We start from the raw sequence: 22,204 nt of genomic DNA on the forward strand, positions 1-22,204 counted from the left end.
AGATGCCCCTATGACACCATATAGATTTATAAGCATGCCATCTATGAGTACTTGATGGTTTAACTTCACTAGCAGTGCCCCAGTTATCCAATCCCTAAGCATACACCCAGAGTTGATCTCTAGAGATGTTCCTGAATCTTAACCAGTACCACCAGAGTTCCCAATCTAGTACGGATTTCAGTATAAGGATGAGAAGAATGAGAAAGAAGGTAGATGACTCCAAACAGTATCTTGAAGCACAAAATCAACTTCCCTTCAGAAATACTTGTTAGCTTTTGAAAGAAAGAAAGAAAGAAAGAAAGAAAGAAAGAAAGAAAGAAAGAGAAAAAGAAAGAAAGAAAGGGAAAGAAAATACTTGTTAACTTTCAATATCTCAATTACAGTTTAAAGGATGCTGTTCTGTTTTGGTTAAAGGAAAGTACAGATCCATACAACAAGGTCAAACATATTAGAGTTAACTGTTTCATACTCTCTCCCACATCAGCATGCCAGCCAGACAAAATGGGGGCTAAAGCTATGTTGAAATTAGAGTGAACTCAAAATTATAAAAGCTCATACACAGTTTTCACCATCTGTAGATTCTCTCCTTCCATGTCACATCTACTCCATACACGGTCATTAGCTTCTCCCCGTAGTGTTCACTATCATTTGTGCCATGTTCCTTTTCCTAACTGGGATGCTAGGATGTTCAGTTCCCCTTTGCTCACTCATCATCAAAACTTCATTGTGCTCCTTTTATGTGCCAGGCAACATACGATGGGCTGGAAATATAAATTGAGCAAATCTGCCTTCTTAAATGGTGGTAGTGAAAGATGGCTAAAGTGGTTGAGCTAGACCAGGACTGGCAAATACAGAGAACAAGGAGAACAATTAGAAACACTAGCTTCAGCCTGTCAAGATTCAAACCTTGAGTCAGCCTGGTTGTTTGACCTTGAGCAAGTAATTTTTGTCCTCTGTGCCAGTTATCCATCTTGAAAAATAAAGATAATAATAGTTCCTAGGACATAAGGTAATGTGAAGATTTAAAAAGAGAATACAAATTGATTATCTAGAACAATTCCTGACATATGATAGGTGCTCAGTAAATGTTGGTGTGTCTTTTCTTACAAAGCTGACTAGTAGTTATGCTGACTGGGATTATTTAGATGCAGACATGACACAGGAATGCAAAAGATTTATTAAGGAGTAATATCTGTGAAAGGAAATGGAGAAGAAATAGGATTGAACAGAGGGAGCCATGTCTGCTAGCCCATCTAGCAGCTCTGGAGCACAGATCGCCCCTGATGAGAGACCCAGATTGGGCAGAAATGGAGGGGCCCTTATGCCACAGCCCTGCTCAGGGATTGAAAAGGAGCCACCCAGAGCAACACAATCTCTGCTCAAAAGCTGAGACAGACCCTGAAGGATCTAAAGGCCATTAACTAACCAGACTTCCGGCAGTTAGGCAGCAATTCCTTTCCTAAAAGGAGACTTAAGAGGCATCTCCACATTGGTCACAGCAGCCACTGTCTGAGGTTCTGGCTCAGTAGGATTATGAGGAAGTGCTGGAACTCAGTGGGCAAAGGCAAGTGGACACATCATGATTGATTAAGACATGAGCCATGGGTCTTGAGCAAAGAGAGTCCCAACTTGCCAGGAATTTGCCCTGTCTCAAACAAACTATCTCAGAGGCTCTTCCACCTCTGATAAACTCAGTTCTTTACTCTTTCTGTAGTAGCCTCCCTGAGACTCCAAGACTGGTAGGAGGGTACTAACCCTAGAATGCTGCTGCTCCCTAAATAGTACAGTATATACCATGCTCTTCTAAGAAAGGGGTAAGCTGCCAACTGTCCAGAACTCCAGATTTATAGAATCATAGATCATTGCTCAAGTCCCCACCCTCAGCTTTGGCTCTGTGAGTCTTTCCCAGAACCTCATCCAAGGCCCAGAGTTTCTCAGTTGCCCAGACTGTCAGGCCAGGTCTGGAAGAATGACAGCTTGAGTTAAAGCACTACTAATTGTACCCCAATTTATTTCAAAATGGATTTAAAGGATCTTCAAAAACAGTAGAACTAGGCTACTTCATCTAATAAAAGACTTTTATCTAAATTAATGATGTGTTAGTGTAAGAAACTAACAAAATATAGACAGAGTACAACTGCAGGGAGAGTTTCTGCAGAAAAAAGACTTTGGGTAAGAGGAAAATGCTATGAGGGAACAAAATCAGAGTTATCAACTCAAACAGGTAATGGATCATTTAGCACTAAAGTTTTTCTTGTTGTTTTGCAACTGTGCTTTCAGCAGGGAGGATCTGTGATTTAGTAATAGGGCTCATTTTTGCTGTCCATCGTATTTCATTTATAGGTAAGCTCAGTGAGGATCTGGGCTGTGACGGGTGTGTGTTCAGCTGCACCTGCCAGAGAGCAGGAAGGCTGAACAGTTGATGGCAGTATCTAGTTCCAGCTCTCACCTGGTGGCAGCCACCTGCAGTGAAGTCAATCTCCTAGGAAGAAACCAAAAGTCTCAATTGTAATTTTAAAGTCTTAAACCTCCAAACTCCAAGTGCACAAAGGAACTAAAACAACCCCTAATGTTGATACCTGAATTTCAAATTTCAAATGTGTTTACATTTTTAAAAATATGTCTTTGTGAAGCACTACTGGTGGTCATGAACAGTGCCTAGCATGGAGCTGCTTTCTCAGTTCCATAAATGCTTGCTAACTCTGCAAGAAATAACAAGATAAAGCTATCCTCCATCTTTAAAGTTCATGAAGATTTATCAAGTTTAAGACTAACGCCCCTCATCCACTGTATGTTGATCCTAATGTCTTCTCTATGATTCGAAATCATGGAATCAACACTCTTCTCCCACTTACCCACCACCCTCGCTTCCCTAAACGTCACCAACTTCTCATTGCTTCTTGAGCTCTTTAGGACACCTGCCCCTGACCTTTGTTCTGAATAGCCTGTAAAAACAGCTAAGCTCAATAGGGACACCCGTCAAAATCCCTGATTTGAGCTTCCCACCCCACACCTCACCCTGAAAATTTAGATTGCAACTCATTCTTAAGGTCAAGAATGTAAGGGACCAAGAAGTGAACCATGGGATAATTTCAACTAGACTGCTAATGGGATTCCTCCAAAATGTCACAGCCATAGCCGGGGGCACCTTTCCCATTACCAGGCAACAAAAGCACCAGGGAATACTCTGTGACTCATCCTCAGCAGCTGGTTCGAGGGCACCTGAGCTCCACAGACTGAATGGGTGGGGGGTCTGTCTTCTTTCATTTATTTGTCAGAGTTTTCTGAATAGTCAAGTATCAGGAGAAGTGAAAATTGCAGTCACAGCTCTTGACCTTATAAAGAAACACAAGGTTACCTTTGGGCAAATTTTGATCTCAGAAAATTGGGCTTTTAGGGCTTTCCAAATTCATTTTTTGACAATCTTCTTGCTCTATGATACTCCTAATTATCACACGCCAACTTTCCCCTAACATATACTCCCATATCAGAAAATTATGAACATCTAAGGAGGCTGCTCTGACCCCCCAGCAAAGACTTGTCCCTTTTTCTGTGATCTTATTGGAACATACTGTAGCCCAAATTATATCGCATTGTTTCCAGTTATCCATGTTTGTCTACCTTGATAGACTATACAATCCCTAAAGGCAGGGGCCAAGTATTACACATCTTAACCCAGCACATAGTAAGTTGGTTGAATTGTAACTGATTTGCATTGAAGAATTAGAAGGAAATTATGAAACAAAATATTTGTATGTTTGGCTATATTAAAATTTAAAGAAAGATATCCTTCTACTCATATTTAAAAATGAGTAATTTAGGTGAAATCACCAATTCACCAAAGAAATGCAAATATATATATATATATACTTTTTTTTTTCCCATAATCCTACATCTAAGAATCTGATCTAAGGAAAAAATCAGCAATTCAGATAAAGAATTATAAATAATATGCTTGCAGTATTCCTTGTAATAGTGCAGGTGGGGGTGTAGGGAGATGAAAACAGCTTGTCTAATCATAGGGAAGTGTTTGTTAGACTAACCAAAGTTCATAAGACAATTGAAAATGAGTTTTATAAGAATATATAATGACATGAAAGAAAGCTCATGATAAAATGTTAAATGGAAAAATGCAGGAAAATACAAAAATTATTTTTAAAAGAGGAGAATAGTCAGTAAAAATGATATACAAAAGTCATGTAAGATAAAGCCTAAGAGGTGATGATGGCAGAGGAGGAGAACCCTAGGCTCACCTCATCCTACAAATACAACTAGATAACTATCAAATCATCCTAAATGTCCCAGAAATCAACCTGAAGACTGGCAGAACAAACTCCACCACTAAAGGTAGAGAAGAGGCCACAGTGAAGAAGGTAGGAAATACAAAGATATAGTTTGGGAGAGAAACAAATGGTGGCCACTGTGGTGGGAAGGGAGCCATGGTCATGGAGAAGAGCAAGAAACAGACTAACACACAGGGATTACACAGGGAAAACAAATCCCTATAGCAATTTGCTTAGAGAGAGGGGCCAAATTTCATGAGTTCTTACAACCAGTGGGGCTTAAAGCCTGGAGTTCTAAAGATCAGCAGGCTTGCCTCAGGGAGAGCCTGAAAGCATTGGGGCTACTCTAGGAGAGAAGACAGGGCAAACAGCAATCAGGGGCACACAGAAGGGAGATTATTTGTGAGTCACAGAGAGACAGCATTCATGGAGAGACCCCTCTGGGAAAAAAGGAACTGTTAGACACCATTTCCCTTCCCTGCCTCTCAGCATAAGCACAGGACCACCTGCAGAAACCAGCATAGGATGAAAATGCTATCTAACTTGCTTATACCACCCCCACCCACCCTGTGCTCCAGTGGAATCACCCATTCCAGTCACACTTGCCTCAGTCCCAGTGCAACAGGCCGCATCCCTCAGAAGACTGGCCCAAACCCCTGTCAATGCCATGTCTCTGAGTTGGGAGTTTTGTGGAGCCTCAGTTCCAGCAGCAATGGCAACAGGTCTCATTTCACAAGCATACCAGAGCACACCTAGTTAAAACATGCCAGAGGTCAAACAGTGTCCACAACAGGCAAAGGGAGCCTCTGTAGACAACTGGTCTAAAGGATAAACCAGTCAGGACAAAACAGCAGAGCACATGCAGCACACACTGGAGATACTCTCAAAAGCACCAAGCCCTAGGAACAAGGGATACTACACTGCAGGGCACTACAGGACCTCTTCTTCATAAAGCCATTACCTTCAAGGACAGGAGATATAGCTGACTTTCCTAACACAGACAAACGGGCACAGACACTCAGATACTTAGACAAAGTAAGAACACAGAGAAATTTGTCCCAAATGAAGGAACTGGACAAGGCCACAGCCAGAGAACAAAGCAAAACAGATGTAAGTAACATACCTGATGGAGTATTTAAAATACTCACTGGACTTGAGAAAAGAGTAGAAGACATTAGTGAATGCCTAAACACAGACAGAAAAAAAGAACCAATCACAGATGAAGAGTGCAATAAGTGAGATTAGAAACACATTTGTTGTAATGAAACAGAGAAATGAATTAATAACCTAGAAGACAGAGTAATGGAAAATAATCAAGAAGAACAAAAGAGAAAAAAAAAGAATTATGCAAAATGAGAATAGACTTAGGGGACTCAGTGACTCCATCAAATGTAGTAATATTTGCATTACAGGAGTCCCAGAAGAAGAAGAGAGAAAAGAGGGCAGAAAATTTATTTGAAGAAATAATAGCTGAAAACTTTCCTAATCTGGGGAAGGACACATATGCAGATTCCAGAGTCAGAGAACCCCCAACAAAATCAACAAAAGCAGATCCACGCCAAGACATATTATAATTAAAATGGTAAAATAAAGTGATAAAGAAAAAATTTTAAAACCACAAGACAAAAGAAGACAGTTACATACAAGGGGAAAGCCCTTAAGGCTATCAGGGGATTTTTCAACAGAAACTTTCTAAGCCAGAAGAGAGTGGCATGATATATTCAAAGTGCTAAAAGGGAAAAATATGCAGCCAAGAATACCCTATCCAGCAAGGCTGTCATTCAGAATAAAAGGAGAGACAGTTTTCCAAACAAACAAAAACAAAAAGAATTCATGACCACTAAACCAGTCCTGCAAGAAATATTATAGGAAAGTCTTTGAATGGAAAGGAAAGACCAAAAGTGACAGTATGAAGATAGGAAACACGAAAACAGTAAAAATGAATATTTTTGTAAAATATCAGCCAAGGAACTCACAAAATAAAAGGATGTAAAATATGACAACATATACCTAAAACATGGGGTGGAGAGGAGTAAAGGATGGATTAAAATTTAAACAACCATCAACTTAATAAAGACTGTTATATGCAGAAGATATTATATGCAAATCTAATTGTAACCACAAATCAAAAACCACTAACAAATATGCAAAAAATAAAAAGAAATCCAAATACATCACTAAAGAAAACAAGCAAATCATGAAAGAGAGAAAGGCAAGAAAGGATCAGAGAAAATTTTCAGAAACAACCACAAGTAATAAAATGGCAATTAATACATATTTATCAAGGATTACTTTGAATGTAAATGGACTAAACAGTCCAATCAAAGACGAAAGGTGACAGAATGGATAAAAAGAAAAAAAAAGACATCTATATGCTGCTTACAAGAGTCTGATTTTAGATCTGAAGATACCTGCAGAGTGAAAACGAGGGAATGAAGGAACATTTATCATGCAAATGAATGTCAAAAGAAAGCCATTGTAGCAATACTTAAGTCAGACAAAATAGACTTTAAAACAAAGACTGTAACAAGACACAAAGAAGGATACTATGTAATAATAAAGGGGACAAGTCAATATGAAGCTATAACAATTGTAAGCATACAAATACATAAAACAATTGATAACAAATATAAAGGAAATTTCTATAATAATAAAATAATAGTAGGGGACTTTAACACCATACTTACATCAGTGGATAGATCATCCAAACAAAAAAACAAAGAAACAATGGCTTTGAATCACACACTGGACCAGATGGATTTAACAGATCTATTCAGAACATTCCATCCTAAAGCAGCAGAATACACATTCTTTTCAAGTGCACACGGAACATTCTCAAGAATAGATCACATATTAGGCCACAAAACAAGCCTCAGCAAATTAAAAAAGACTGATGTCACACCATGCATCTTTCCTGACCATAACACGAAACAAGAAGTCAACCACAAGAAAAAAAAAATCTGGAAAGACCACAAATACCTGGAGGTTAAATTACATGCTACAAAACAATGAATGGGTCAACAGGAAATCAAGGAAGAAATTAAAAAGTACAGGGAAACAAATGAAAATGAAAACACAACAGCCCAAACCCTTCGGGATGCATCAAAAGTGGTTCTAAGAGGGAAGTTTATAGCAATACAGGTTTACCTCAAGGCGGAAGAAAAATCTCAAATAAAAAACCTAACCTTATGCTGAAAGAAGCTAGAAAAAGAACAAAAAACGAAGCCTAAAACCAGAAGAAGGAAGGATTATAATAAAGATTACAGCAGAAATAACTGATATAGAAACTCAAAAAATAATAAAACAGATCAATGAAATAAGGAGCTCAATATTTGAAAAAAAGCAATAAAATTGATAAACGTCTAATCAGACATATCAAGGAAAAAAGAGGAAGGAATCAAATAAAATCACAAATGGGGATAAATAACAACCAACACCACAGAAATACAAACAATTATAAGAGAATATTATTTTAAAAAACTATAAGCCAACAAATTGCACAACCTAGAAGGAATGGATAAATTCCTATAAACATAACCTACCAAAGCTGAATCAGGAAAAAAAGAGAAAATTTGAACAGACTGATACCAGCAGAGAAACTGAATGAGTAATCAAAAAACTCCCAACAAACAAAGTCCAGGGCTAGATGCCATCACAGGTGAATTCTACCAAACATTTAGAAAGAGTTAATACCCATTCTTCTCAAACTATTGCTAAAAACAGAAAACAAAAAAAATTTCCAAATTCATCTTATGAGGACAGCATTACCTTGATACCTAAACCAGATAAAGACAACACACACAAAAAAAGAGAACTACAGGCTAATACCTCTGATGAACATAGAGGTAAAAATCCTCAACAACATAACAGCAAACCAAATCCAACAATATATTTAAAAAGTCATTTACCATGATCAAGTGGGATCTATTCCTAGGTTGAAAAGTCAGTTCAATATTCTCAAATCAATGTGATACATCACATCAGTAAAAGAAAGGAAAAGAACCATATGATCATTTCAGTAGACACAGAAAAAGCATTTGACAAAGTAACACATCCATTCATGATAAAAACCCTCAACAAAGTAGGGCTAGAGGGAACATACGTCAACATAATAAAGGCCATATATGAAAAACCCACAGCTAACATCATCCTTAATGGGGAAAAACAGAGAGCTTTTCTCTTAAGGTCAAGAACAAGATAAGGATGTCCACTCTCTCAATATAGTACTGAAAGTCCTAGCCATAGCAATCAGACAGCAAAAAGAAATAAAATGTATCCAAATTGGTAAGGAAAAAGTAAAACTTTCACTATTTGCAGATGACATGATGACATGATACTAGATGTGGAAAACCTGAAAGATTCCACCAAAAAACTGCTAGAACTGATAAATGAACTCAGTATAAGTTGCAGGATACAAAAATCAATGTACAGAAATCTGTTGCATTTCTATACACCAATAATAAAATAGCAGAAAGCAGGGTGCCTGGGTGGCTCAGTCATTAAGCGTCTGCCTTGGGCTCAGGTCATGATGCCAGGGTCCTGGGATCAAGTCCCGCATCGGGCTCCCTGCACAGCTGGGTCCTGCTTCTCCCTCTCCTTCTGCCTGCTGCTCCCCCTACCTGTGCTCTCTCTGTCAAATAAATAAAATCTTAAAAAAAAATAAAGTAAAAAAATAAAATAGCAGAAAGAGAAATTAAGAAAACAATCCCATTTACAATTGCACCAAAAATAATAAGATAACTAGGAATAAACCTAACCAAAGAGGTGAAAGATCTGTACCCTGAAAATTATCAAACACTGATGAAAGAAACTGAAGATGACAAGGAAATGAAAAAACATTTCATGCTCGTGGACTGGAAGAACAAATACTATTAAAATGTCCGTATTATCCAAAGAAATCTACAGATTCAATGCAATCCCTATCAAAACAGCAACAGCATTTTTCACAGAACTAGAACAAACAACCCTAAAATTTGTATGCAACCACCAAAGATCCCAAATGGCCAAAGCAATTTTGAAAAAGAAAAGCAAAGCTGGAGGCATCACAATTCCAGACTTCAAATTATATTACAAAGCTGTGGTAATCAAAACAGTATGGTACTGGCACAAAAACAAACACATAGATCAATGAAACGGAACAGATAACCCAGAAGTAAACCCACAATTATATGGTCAATTAATCTTTGACAGAGCAGGAAAGAATATGCAAGGAGAAAAAGACAGACTTTTCAACAAATGGTGTTGGGAAAATGGGACAACAACATTTAAAAAAAAAAAGAAAAAAGAAAAAAAAGAAAAGATAAAAAAGAAAAGAAAAGAAAAGAAAAAAGAAAAGAAAAGAAAAGAAGAGAAAAGAAAAGAAAAGAAAAACTGGACCACTTTCTTACATCATGTACAAAAATAAACTCAAAATGGATTAAAGATCTAAGTGTGAGACCTGAAACCATAAAAGCCCTAGCAGGGAGCAAAGGCAGTAACTTCTCTGACATCAGCCATAGCAACTTTTTCCTAGATATGCCCTCTGAGGCAAGGGAAACAAAAGCAAAAATAAACCATTGGGACTGCATCAAAATTAAAAGCTTCTGCACAGTGAAGGAAACAATAAAAAAAAAAAAAAAAACACCAAAAACTGAAAGGCAACCTATGGAATGGGAGAAGATATTTGCAAATGACATATCCAATAAAAGATTAGTATCCAAAATAAATAAAGAACTTACAAAACTCAACACCCCAAAACCAATCCAATTAAAAATGGGCAGAAGAGGGGCGGCTGGGTGGCTCAGTTGGTTAAGCCTCTGTATTTGGCTCAGGTCATGATCCCAGGTTCCTGGGATTGAGCCCCACAGTGGGCTCCCTGCTCAGCAGGGAGTCTGCTTCTCCCTCTCCCTCTGCTGTTCCCCCTGCTTGTGCACTCTCTCTCTCCGTCTGTCAAATAAATAAAATTTTTTAAAATGGGCAGAAGGCGTGGATGGATATTTCTCCATAGACATACAGATGGCCAACAGACACATGAGAAGATGCTCTTCATCACTCATCATCAGGGAAATACAATGTGATATCACCTCACACCTGTCAGAGTGGCTAATATCGACAACCCAAGAAATAACAAGTGTTGGTGAGGATGTAGAGAAAAAGGCACCCTCATGCACTGTTGGTGGGAATGCAAACTGGTACAGCCACTGTGGAAAACATAATGGAGTTTCCTCAGAAAGTTAAAAACAGAACTACCCTATGATCCAGCAATCAAACTACTCGGTTTTTACCCCAAGAATACAAAAACACTAATTCAAAGGGACACATGCACCCCTATGTTTATACCAGCATTATTTACAATAACAAAGATACAGAAGCAGCCCAAATGTTCATCAATTGACAAATGGATGAAGAAGAAGTCATAGATACATATGATGGAATATTACTCAGCCATTAAAAAGAATGAAATCTTGCCATTTGCAAACATGGATGGATCTAGAGAATAAAATGCTAAGCAAAATAAGTCAGTCAGAGAAAAACATAAATACCACAGGATTTCACTCATATGTGCAGTTTAAGAAACAAAACAAAGGAGCATAGGAGAAAAAAAAGAGAGAGAGAAAGACAAACCAAGAAACAGACTTTTAATTATAGATAGAACAAACGGATGGTTACCAGAGGGGCTGGGGGTAGGGGGATGGGTTAAATAGGTGTTGGGGCCTAAGGAGTGCACTTGTGATGGCACTGGGTAGTGTATGGAATTGTTGAATCACTATATTGTATATCTGAAACCAATAAACACTGTATGTTATCTAACTGGAATTAATATAAAATTAATTTTATTAATTTAATTAATTAAAATTAAAAATTAAAAAAAATAGAGGTGCCTGGCTGACTCAATTGGTAGAGCATGTGACTCTTGAATTCTCAGGGTTGTGAGTTCAAACCCCAAACTGCGCATAGAGCCTACTTTAAAAAAAATTTTTTTTAAATGAATAAAATAGACACTATCCACACTCTTAAAAAAAAAGAAGAAGGAAATCCTGTCACATGCTAGAACATGGACGAACTTTGAGAACATTGTAAGAAGCGAAATAAGCCAGTCTAGCACAGTAACTAGAAAATACAAATGATAATCTTTTCTTTCTCCTGCATACGGTATTAAATATATTTATAATTACCTGTCCCACTCTCAGCTCCTGCTAATTGGACATTAACCAGGTGAATCTAATCCTTGAACATAGTTAATGGGACCAGGTTAACTGACCTTAAAGGAGGCTCATCCATAAATTGATATAATTCAATAAAAAATTTTCTCACCTGAAAATCTGAATAATGAGAGCAAAATTCTTAAAGGAAAGTGGAGCTAGAAGATCAGAATATAAAGTTGAACTGATAGCTATACAGTCATATACAGAATAAGCAATGAAAGCCCATTAAAAGAGAAGAAAAAAGAAGACTTGGAAAGAAAGAAGTCAGGAGAGTTGTGGGGCTGTAACAAATTACTGCAAGCTTCTCAGGCACACCAACCCAGAGCTAACCTGGGGGCTTCTGCAGAGCTATCCTCCCCTGTGGGCCCATAGCCCCTCAAGCCTATGGAACCCCACCCTAGGGTACCTCTTGCTCATCCCTCCCTGGGTGCCTCAGCCCTTTCATTTAGCTTGGGAATGCTGGTTAGACTGTCTGTACTGACCCAGGCATCCCTGCTGGGTGCCATCCCACCCTCCCTCCCCATTCAGCTCCTGGCCTTGGCGACTTCCACCCCTGTTTCCACTCTCCGCCTGAGCTTTGCATTATCCACTAACCCAGTCAGACAGTGGGTAGAGACAAGAGCTTCTGGCTACCCTGACTCTGTGAGGGCAGAACACCAACTCAACCAGGAGTAGGGCCTCTGGCACTTGTCACTAATAAAAGCAAATTCAACCTTATAAAAAATATTGTAAGTTCAGTGACTTAAAGCAACACAGATTTATTATCTTGTCATTCTAGAGATCAGAAGTCCAAAATAGGTCTCACTGTGTTAAAATCAAAGTGTTGGTAGAGCTGCATTCCTTCTGGAGGCTGTAGAGGAGAATCTCTCCCCCTGCCTTTTCCAGCTTCTGTGAGGCCACCTGCATTCCTTGGCTTGTGGTCCCCCTTCCAGCTGTGGCATCACTCCAATCTCTGCATCCATCACCATATTTTCTCTCCTTCTGTTGTCACACTGTCTCCTCTATTATGTCCCTATTACGACCCTCATGCCTCTCCCTTTTGTATGGTCCTAGATGATTACACTGGACCCATCCAAATAATCCAGGATAGTCTTCCCACCTCAAGATCCTTAATCACACCTTCAAAGTCCCTTATCATATAAGGTAATATAGCAGGCTAAGGGAATGAGGATGTGGACAATTGGGGTGGGTGGGGTGGCATTATCAGCCTACCATGGTAACCATGCAGCCTCGGACATCATTTCCAACCCCGATCCATACAGTTCCTTACTGCAGTCTCAAGTAACAGAAATAATGCCTCTTCCTGGGCACATAAGAAGACTATGTTCCTCAACCTCTTTGCAGTTAAGTTGGGGCCAAGTGAAGGACTCAGATTAACAGGATGTATTTAGAAGGGAAGTAAGCCCTTTTTCTCATCATGTGGTCTGCAGGATAGCAGCATCATCACCACATTAAAACCTGTTAGAAATGCAGAACTCCAGGCTCCACCTGCATCCTCCTGAGTCAGAATCCTCATTTTAACAACATCCCAGGTGATTCTACTGCATGTTAAAGTTCGGGTAGCACTGATCAGGACACTTCCAACCCTGGCACTTACAAATACTGTGCAAATACTGCACACTTAAAAATACTGTACAGCTCTCTCTTCCTCTACTGCAGTGACCTCAGAGACCAGGAGCTCCAGGCAGCAAAAGCCATAACACAGAGGCCCCCCAACCCACAGGAGACTGGGACATAAACAAAAAAGAAACTTCTGAGTCAAGGCACTAAGATTTTGGAGATTGCCCGTTGTAGCAGCTACTGTTAATTATTCTGATTTTCAGTAAGATAGTTATCTGAGCTAGCTTGGGTAGATTTCTGTCTTATTCAACCAAACAAGATTTGCCCACAATGATTCTCAAACAAGTGTGTATCAGAATCACATCTGGAGGGCTTCTTAAAATGCATACTGCTGGGCCCCATCCCCTAGAGGTTCTGATTTAGTAGGCCAAGGGCAAGGCAAAATAATTTGCATTTCTAATAAGTTCCCAAATGATGCTGATGCTGCTGGCCCTGAGACCACATTCTGAGAACTTCTGGTTTACAATTGACTGTTAGTTACTCTCCATCACTATACAGTTCAACTCAGACAACATAGACCAGGAGTCTGCAAACCACAGCCAAAAGGCCAAATCTGACCCACTGCCAGTTTTCACAAATAAAGTTTCATCGGAACTTTGGAACATAGCGACACCTATTCATTAATGTGCCTTCTGTGGCCACTTCCTCACTATAAAGGCAGAGTTGAATCATTACAGTAGAAACCATGTGGCCTGCTGCTATGGACTGAATGCTTGTTAGTTCAGGGCTTATCCACTAAATTGGTTAGCTGGCATTATACTAGTCTCTATATAAATTCATTTGGTGAAACCTAACCTTCAATATTATGGCATTAGGAGGTGGGGCTTTTGGTTGGTGCTTCAGTCATGAGGGTGGGATTATGAATGGGATTAGTGCTTTTATAAAAGGGACTCCACAGAGCTCCCTACCCTGTCTACCATGTGAGGACACAGTGAGAAGATGGCCATCTGGGAACAAAGAAGCAAGTTCTCAACAGAAACTGAATCTTCCAAAGCCATGGTCTTAGGCTTCTAGTCTCCAGAATTATGAGAAATAAATTTCTATTGTTTATAAGCTACTTAGTTTGTCATATCTTGTTACGGTAGCCCAAATGTACAAAGATACACACAAAACCTTAAATATTTACTATCTGGCTCTTTATAACCAAGTTTGCCAACCTCAGATATAGATCACAATAAAGTTTTTCCTATATAATCCTACAGAATACTGAATAGAGATTACAGAATACCGACTTACTTGTATATTCATTGATTATTCTCTACTTCTACTATGCCTTTTTCCACTTTGGCAACAACCACAAGAAAATTCTTTGAGATCTGGTATTTACTATTGCTATTATGTCCCTACTAAGAGTCATTTGTTTTTTTTCTGTTTTTTTAAATTATAATTATGATATGTTAGTCACCATACAATACATCCTTAGTTTTTGATGTAGTGTTCCATGACTCATTGTTTGCATATGACACCCAGTGTTCCATGCAATACATGCCCTCCTTAATATGTTACCAAGCACAAGTCTCTCCAGTGTGGAACTGGAAATATTCTTGGGAACCAATAAGGATTTTCAAAGAACTTCTTGTGTGAAAGCTGGAGTTGTTTTAGCATACCTGAGAGAGTACAGAGGCAGAAGGGAGGGTGCATGAACAAAAACCAGGCAGTTTCCGATGCTGCAAATACACTCTTAATGACCTCATGGCCTATCGGCCGGAGTTACAAATCAAAATGGGCTTTTATGTCTTTCATCATGCTGGGGTCAACTTATTTTATTAAAATTAAGCTGCCTGTCATCTTCTAGAATGGTACACAAGACTATAATATATGCTCTCCACCCACTTCAAAAGCCCTATGACCCATTTTTTAAAAAAATCCTTAAATGTGTCAACCCACACAAAAGCACTGTCTTTTTTTTTTTTTTAAACTATTCTTTCAGGCTGTGCCTTTTAAAATAGTAGTGTCTGCAGAAATGTCACATCAAAAGAAATTGCTCACAGGTAGAACTACTTAACTGAAACTGCTTTTATTAGTATATTGGAGGAAATTTGCTGGTCTGAGAATGGAAAAAGGACTGATACTGAATAAAAACACTGTGGTACCAAAAAGGGAGATTTTCTTTCTTCCTTTCTTTTTCTTTCTTTCTTTCTTTCTTTCTTTCTTTCTTTCTTTCTTTCTTTCTTTCTTTCTTTCTTTCTTTCTTTTCTTTTCTTTTTGCTATAAAAATCCCACCTCATATTTTAAAATCTAAATAAGAAGATTGTCTATTGACTGTAGCTGGTTTCTTTTTGCTTTTAAAAATAATAACCCTTTCAGAGTTTCCCCAGAATTCCAAACCCTAAACAAAGCTTAGGGCTAATCCATTAAGTTGGTTAGCTGGCGTGTACACTGGTCTCTATATAAAGTCACAGTCTCTGCTGCACAGTTGTCAACTATGTCAAGCTCCTACATACCCCATTTAGAGCTACGCACACCAGAGCTCTTAGTAGGCACTATGCTCTCATTTTTCTCTGGGCTTTGCACAGACTCTTCCCTTTGAAAAATGTTAAGTACTCTGTTTTGATGAATTCTCATTCAACTATGAGGATTCACCATATGTCCAGATTTTGATGACCCTTAGCCCCCTTCCTTTCCAACCATCTCAAGGAGAATCCTAATACCCCCCCCCCAAGTGTCCCCAGTTCTTTAGGAGGTTTGCAAAGAGATGCCTCACATGCCGAGAGACCAGTTATCCAGCCTCATTCTTTACCCAGTGTCTGCCATGTTGCCTTTCATGTTCTGGCTCTCGCTGTCTAAGATTGAGAGTAGTCCCCACTATAGATAACACCCATCATATGAATGCCAAAGTTCATACCATGGATGTTGCTGAAACCACTAAACTGGGAAAGTGGGACCCTGGCTTTTCTGTTGAGATAGGAAAATCTTCTTCTCTAACTCTATGCCACACTTTGTCACTTAGGCCCCAAAGAAAACATTTCTTTCACCTTCTTAGAGCAAGACCCCAAACAAGAACTGAAACATCTTTCTCTGACAACATGCAACAATTCTTCCTCCTTAGGTTAGTCTAAAACTAGTCATTTGAGGATATGTTTCCCCAAGTTCACATTAAACCAACATGGCTTTTTCCTTCCAATTGTTGCCCCAGTCACACCTTCACAAACATGTCCATTTTATAAGAGATGTTTAGCTTTATGTAACCCCTTGTCCTATCACCCTCAGCAGTGGGAAGACATAAAGGTGAACAATTATTAGAAAACATCTTATTAATCTCTCGAATACCCACGGAGAGTCACCTAAATATCTTCACTTTTCCTGATCACTTTTGTCTAGCCTGAACCAGCTTCAGATGAACACTTGGGCATCTTCTGTCTCCTGATCTCCCTCTTGCTTCTCTTTTCTACCCTCCTGCTCTGGCCTGCTGCTCTCTCCCAGATCAAGGCCATTCATACCTTTCTCTCCCACTCCTCCACAGTTATAGCTTAGATTTTTCAAGCCCTTCCCAGCTGAACATCTATAGTCAAACATTCCTTCCTTATCTCTAGTAACCTCGCATTGATGCACTGTGTCAAAAGATTCCCTTACTACCAGTGCAGAGAAGGAAAAAGAATAAAGGAAACAAAGAAATCCATCATATCACCTGTATTTTTGTCTAACTGAAGGTTTCTCCACCAAAGATGATTAAAATCTCCATCATTTAGATGACAAAAACAAGCAGTTTTTAAATGGCAATTTCCCCATTTTGATATTTCCAAGATCTTAACACCAAGACTCATTCTTGGGTTCATCTCAAGGTACTAGAGGCTTTTCTTGTCCTCCACAGACTCTACATAACCCAGCTATCCTAAAAACAAAAACAAAAAACAAAAAACTAGTTATCCTAGGCATTTGGCCTAAGAATTGAAGCTCTACCCTGAGATAATGGCTTTGACCACACACATCAGTGAAATTCAGTCAGTTTCAAGTAACGGAGACCCAAAATAATAGTGGCCTAAACAAGATAGAAATTATTTTCCCTTTCATGTAAAATTCTAAAATTATGCAGATTGAGTCTGGACTGGCAGCTTTGCTCTAAAAAGTCCTCCGCAACTCATGTGCTTTCCCGGTCATTGTACCACCAACTCTACAGTGTAGCCGTCACCCTCCTAGCCCAAAATGACACATCCACATTATAAGAGCAGGATGAAGGAAGAATGGAAAAGAAGAAAAAAGGGCAGAAGTTACTTGCTACCTGTCTCCGGAAGTTCCTGAAAGCTGTCACCCAACATTTTAATCACATCTTTTTGTTCAAAACATGGCCATTCCTGGCTGCAAGGCAGGTGGGGACATTTTACTCTTTGTTCTGGGCAGCCATGCGCCCACCTAAAAATTCTACCACTATAGGAGAATGGAGAATGAACATCAGGAAACAACTAGCAGTCTCTGTCACACTGTGCTCCTGAAACCACTACTTTTTTCTGGGCTAATAATAAACTTTGGAGTTACCTAAAATAGAATGCTTTAAATTCCATATTCTTAGAACAAGTTGAAGTAAAAGTCAAAATTCTAGCATTTGATGTAACTATCAGCATGTCACTCAGTGGTTTAACTCTCTGCCTTACTTTAAAAGACTATTCTAAAAATCTATTGGGAATAAACAGAGATGATAAAGGTGAAAGTATTTCTTGAAATATGACATAAATAACTCTTGAGGCAAAAACAGCAATAAATTGTCTTTTATCTCCTTTAAACATATATGTCTCTCCTTCAAATTATCTCCATTCTCCTTTTAGGTCTCTTAAGAAGATGTGGCAGGTAGATGCCAAGACAGCAAAAGACCAGAAACAAAGGTATGTGGTCTGATATTAGGTGATTCAAATAGGGTCAGTGGTTTATCAGAGAAAGAAAAGGAAATTCTCTAGAAATTGCCAATATTTATGAAGAATCACACTATCAACCTGGTCTCTCCAAACTTCTTCCTATATTTAATTATTATTAGATATGGCATTAGATCTTCATAACAGAAGTTCTAATTCTTCAGGCAAAATTAAGGTTCTAGCAACTCTATTTTTGCTCAGGAAGCTACCCTGGCCATTTAGGACAAGCAGGAGAGCTAAAAAAAAAAAATCAGCTTTTGTAACTTTCTGGAGTATTTTTTTTTTTAAGTTTTTATTTATTTGACAGAGGGAGATAGCGGGAGAGGGAACACGAGCAGGGGGAGTGGGAGAGGGAGAAGCAGGCTTCCCACTGAGCAGGGAGCCCAATGCAGGGCTCGATCCCAGGACCCTGGGATCATGACCTGAGCCAAAGGCAGAAACTTAACGACTGAGCCACCCAGGTGCCCCCTTTCTGGAGTATTTAGCTTTGCTACCACTATTGTTGTTACTGCTGTTTTTTGTTCAAATGCACTGGAAAGATGGAATGGCTGGAAATCGCCTAGTAATTCTAAACTGCTTCAACAGAGGGAATAAATCCAAAGGGAGCCTGGTTAAAAGTAACTTGTATAGATGTTATGATTTTGCCATGATCTGCTGGAAGAACAGAGAGAACACAGAGTGAGCAAAATGTGTGGTGAGGATTGAAAGCTTTGGAAATGCAAAGAGGAAAATTCCGAAAATCATGTTAGAACAGATTCCAGGCTTTGGATGCACTTTTCTTCCTCTCCCTGTGATTTGCATCATACAGAGTCAAGCAGACTATTGACAAACCCTCCAGGTAACCTGGTAGAGGCTTCTTACTCAGAACTGACTGGGTTGTGGTGCAGTAACAAAAGAACCTCAAATTCTCAATGACTTAACACAGTAAAGGTTAATTTCTTTCCTACACTACATTTCTAACATCAGTCACAGGAGACTGTGCTCTACACATTCGCCCAAGGACATAGGCTGTCAGAGTCTCTACCAACTTACGGAAGATGAAGTTTCTGCAGTACCCACAAAAAGGAGACAGAGCATCAAAAGCCATGTAAGAGATTTCTATTGCCTCATCCCAAAATAATATACTTCACTTGTGTTCAGAACCCACTGGCCAGAATTAGTTACTTTTCCCCAATCTAAATACAGGAAACTAGATAATGTAGGTAATGGAATATTTGGTAATTTGTCTATGACACAGTGGTGGCTGAATTATCTAAGAATATGTTTCCTGCCTCATTTTTACTTCATGCTTTCTGAGAATGACAGGTTTTATTTTGAGAAACTTTCTTCTTTTGAAAAAGGTAAGACAATATCTTGGTCTTCCAGTGCAATTCACTTTACACACACACAGCGAAGGAATAAAAATTCACTCTAAAGGGCACAGAGGTACACATGTATTTATTCTAAAATAGGCTGAACTGTGTTCCAATGATAGTAGCTTAGAAACAGACAGCTTGAGTTGAACTTTTCTCCCTCATTTATCAGCTGTCTGGGCTTGGTAAAGATATTTGAACTCTCTATGTCACCGTTTCCTCATCTCCAAAGTGGAGATGATTATAGTATTTATGCCATGGTTCCTGTGATGATTAACGGAATTAAAATGGTGCATACAAAATACTAAGCACTAAGGTGAGCACTTACCTTATGTCAGCATTTTGCTATGTATGTCTATATGTATATGTGTGCATGTACATGTATATAAGATACTCCCTCCTAAAACCAAAGATATAAAAACAGTTGGAATCTGCATTTCATGCTGGGGACAACTGCTTCCTCATGATTAGATAACTATCTTCATATTATTTTCAGCATAGGCCACATCAAGCATCAATATATTATTACTTAAATATAAATCCCATTCTTAGTGCTTCATACTTTAGTTTCTAGAAACTTGCCAACTAGCATCAAAGCAAAAATCAAATCCATAAGTGTTTACTGAATGCTTACTCTATGTAAAACACAATTGCTATAAAGCCTAGAAAATATTTTTAGCTTCATGCATTATCAGTTGACTGATCCCAAATGTACTGACTTCTTACTGGAACACTATGGAATATTCTGAGTGCCATTACTGCTTAAAGAGTTCCTGTCAGGAGAACACTATGCCAGTTTATTCCATCTTGCTCTGAGGAAAAGAAAATGCAACAGAGATGAGCATTAGATTTTGTTTCATTGTTCACAGTATGTTACTATCTCAAATGATGAAATAAATTAAAGTTCCATCTGACTGCCCCAGTGGATAAGAACAAGAAGCTTACCTGCTAATATGAAGACTGACCCTCGTGACCCCATCACTGAAAAATATAAAGTGTATCACTGTGTCTTCATATTAATAAACACTGGCAACCAACAGGCTTTTCACTTTATTATTTTTCAGTTATATCAGTTGATCTAGCGTGGCAATGTGTAATACAGAAGGGCCAGACATTAGACCAGTAAACAGATCTTAGGACCTCAGAAAATTTACTTATTAGCCAACAAGTTCTACACGAGTGCTGTCCAATAGAAATATAATGTGAGCCATTTCTGTGATTTCAGATTTTCTAGTAACCACATTTTAAAATAATTTTAGAGTAAAAGGAATAGGTGAGACTGACTTAATAACTTATTTTATTTAGCCTAATATATCCAAAATAATGTCATTTCAATGTAACCAATACAAAAATCATTGAGTTAGTATATATTCTTTCTCAGTATGTCTTTGAAATCCAGTGGGTACTTTATACTTACAGCACATCTTAGTTTGGACTAGCTGTATTTCAAGTGTTTAAAGCCACATGTGGGTGGTGGGTACCATACTGGACAGTGTAGCTCTATACTATTGTTGGGTAATTTGTCAGGGTAAAAACTTAATAAAAAATTAGCATTTTATATGGAAATATTCCATCATATGTATTACATATTACTTTGTAATTTAAATAAAGAAATAAATTTAAATAACTAAGATAAATTTGAATAACTAAAATTGATGCATTGAAATTTGAAATTATTTAAAATATATTAAGCATGTTTTAAAATTTACATTATGAAACATATATCACATAGGCAAAGAAAAGGAGGAAAAGGATACCAGATCATAAAAGAAGCAAGTAATTTATCAAAATATGAGCATAAGTACTTAATTTCTTATTTTTAAACCCAAACATTTAAAAATGACTTTAAAATTCTTTATAAGTGAAAGAAGAATGTGAGTCATTGAGTATATGTACTGGTAGAAATTCTAGGGATCCTCAAACAGTTGAGGTCACTGGTTCACCAGAATTCACAAGAGAAGTCTGCTGCACACTTGAAATATAATGTGATGAGTGTTAACATTGAGACAAGTACTGGGAACTAAGGAAACACAAACAGAAAGTACTGGACTGAGAGTGAATAATGAATACTGCGTAAGGTGGAGTGAATGCCTCCTAGAAGAAGCTACATCTAAATGAAATTTTGTAATAGTGCTTGTAGGAGTAGCTTAGATGAAAGGAGATGAGAAATGTATCTCAGGACTAAAGAACAGAACATTTTGTCCTTCAAGGAAGAAGAAGAAAAATACATGTGATTTTGCAAAATGGGGAGGTGCTTCAAGTGGAGAGGTGCTTCAATAAAGTGAGAATTTGACACAGGGTCTCCCTGAATAATGTTAAATATTTCATTAAATACGAAGTTAATAAAACCCAATAGAGAGCTAGAAATAAAGGAGAGTGTTACCAGTTTCCAACCAGGAAAACAGATTATTACCCCTAATACATAAAACAGAAGGAATTTAATCCAGAGAGTTGATTACCAACTGTTAGAATTTTGCTAAGAAGCCAGACAGGGAAAATGAGGCAACCCTAAGATCAGCAACAGTAGGAAGTCAAACTTACCCTCAGGATTAGAGGACACAGTGGGTTTTCCAAAGCCAAAACGTGAGACCACCCAGCAGAAGCTCAAGCCACAAGACAGGTTTCCCCACAGAAGCTGGAAACACTGAGGGAGACACTGTTTGATGTGACCTGGACCCAGGGATAAAATGCAGCTACTGCCAAGAAAAGAATGTAGAGAGAAATACTCCGACTTCTTTCCTTTTGCTCTCCAAATTCCCTCCACAGAGGCAAAGCCTGCTGACATTGCAGTTTGAAAGGGCAGCCTGAAGAGGTCTTCCCTGCACCGCCCCCCCCCGAAAAAAACCCCAGAACAGAACAGGGCAAGAACAAGGAATGCATCAGATATAGCAAACAGGTTATGGACCAGCATAGCATAACGG

The 22,204-nt window shown here is 38.5% G+C and overlaps 1 long non-coding RNA gene across 1 annotated transcript; it reads right to left on the reverse strand.

Annotated features, from left to right (window-relative positions):
* Positions 1 to 1,161: 1,161 nt before the first annotated feature.
* On the reverse strand, positions 1,162 to 20,072 carry LOC103659361. Its single transcript, XR_567470.1, has 2 exons — positions 20,003 to 20,072; positions 1,162 to 2,482 (listed from the first exon to the last, which is right to left on the reverse strand). It is a non-coding gene; the product is annotated as an uncharacterized LOC103659361 (long non-coding RNA).
* Between the last annotated feature and the right edge of the window lie 2,132 nt (positions 20,073 to 22,204).

Source organism: Ursus maritimus, unplaced genomic scaffold, assembly GCF_017311325.1.
Source record: "Ursus maritimus isolate PB19 unplaced genomic scaffold, ASM1731132v1 scaffold_23, whole genome shotgun sequence".
Taxonomy (NCBI): Eukaryota; Metazoa; Chordata; class Mammalia; order Carnivora; family Ursidae; genus Ursus; species Ursus maritimus.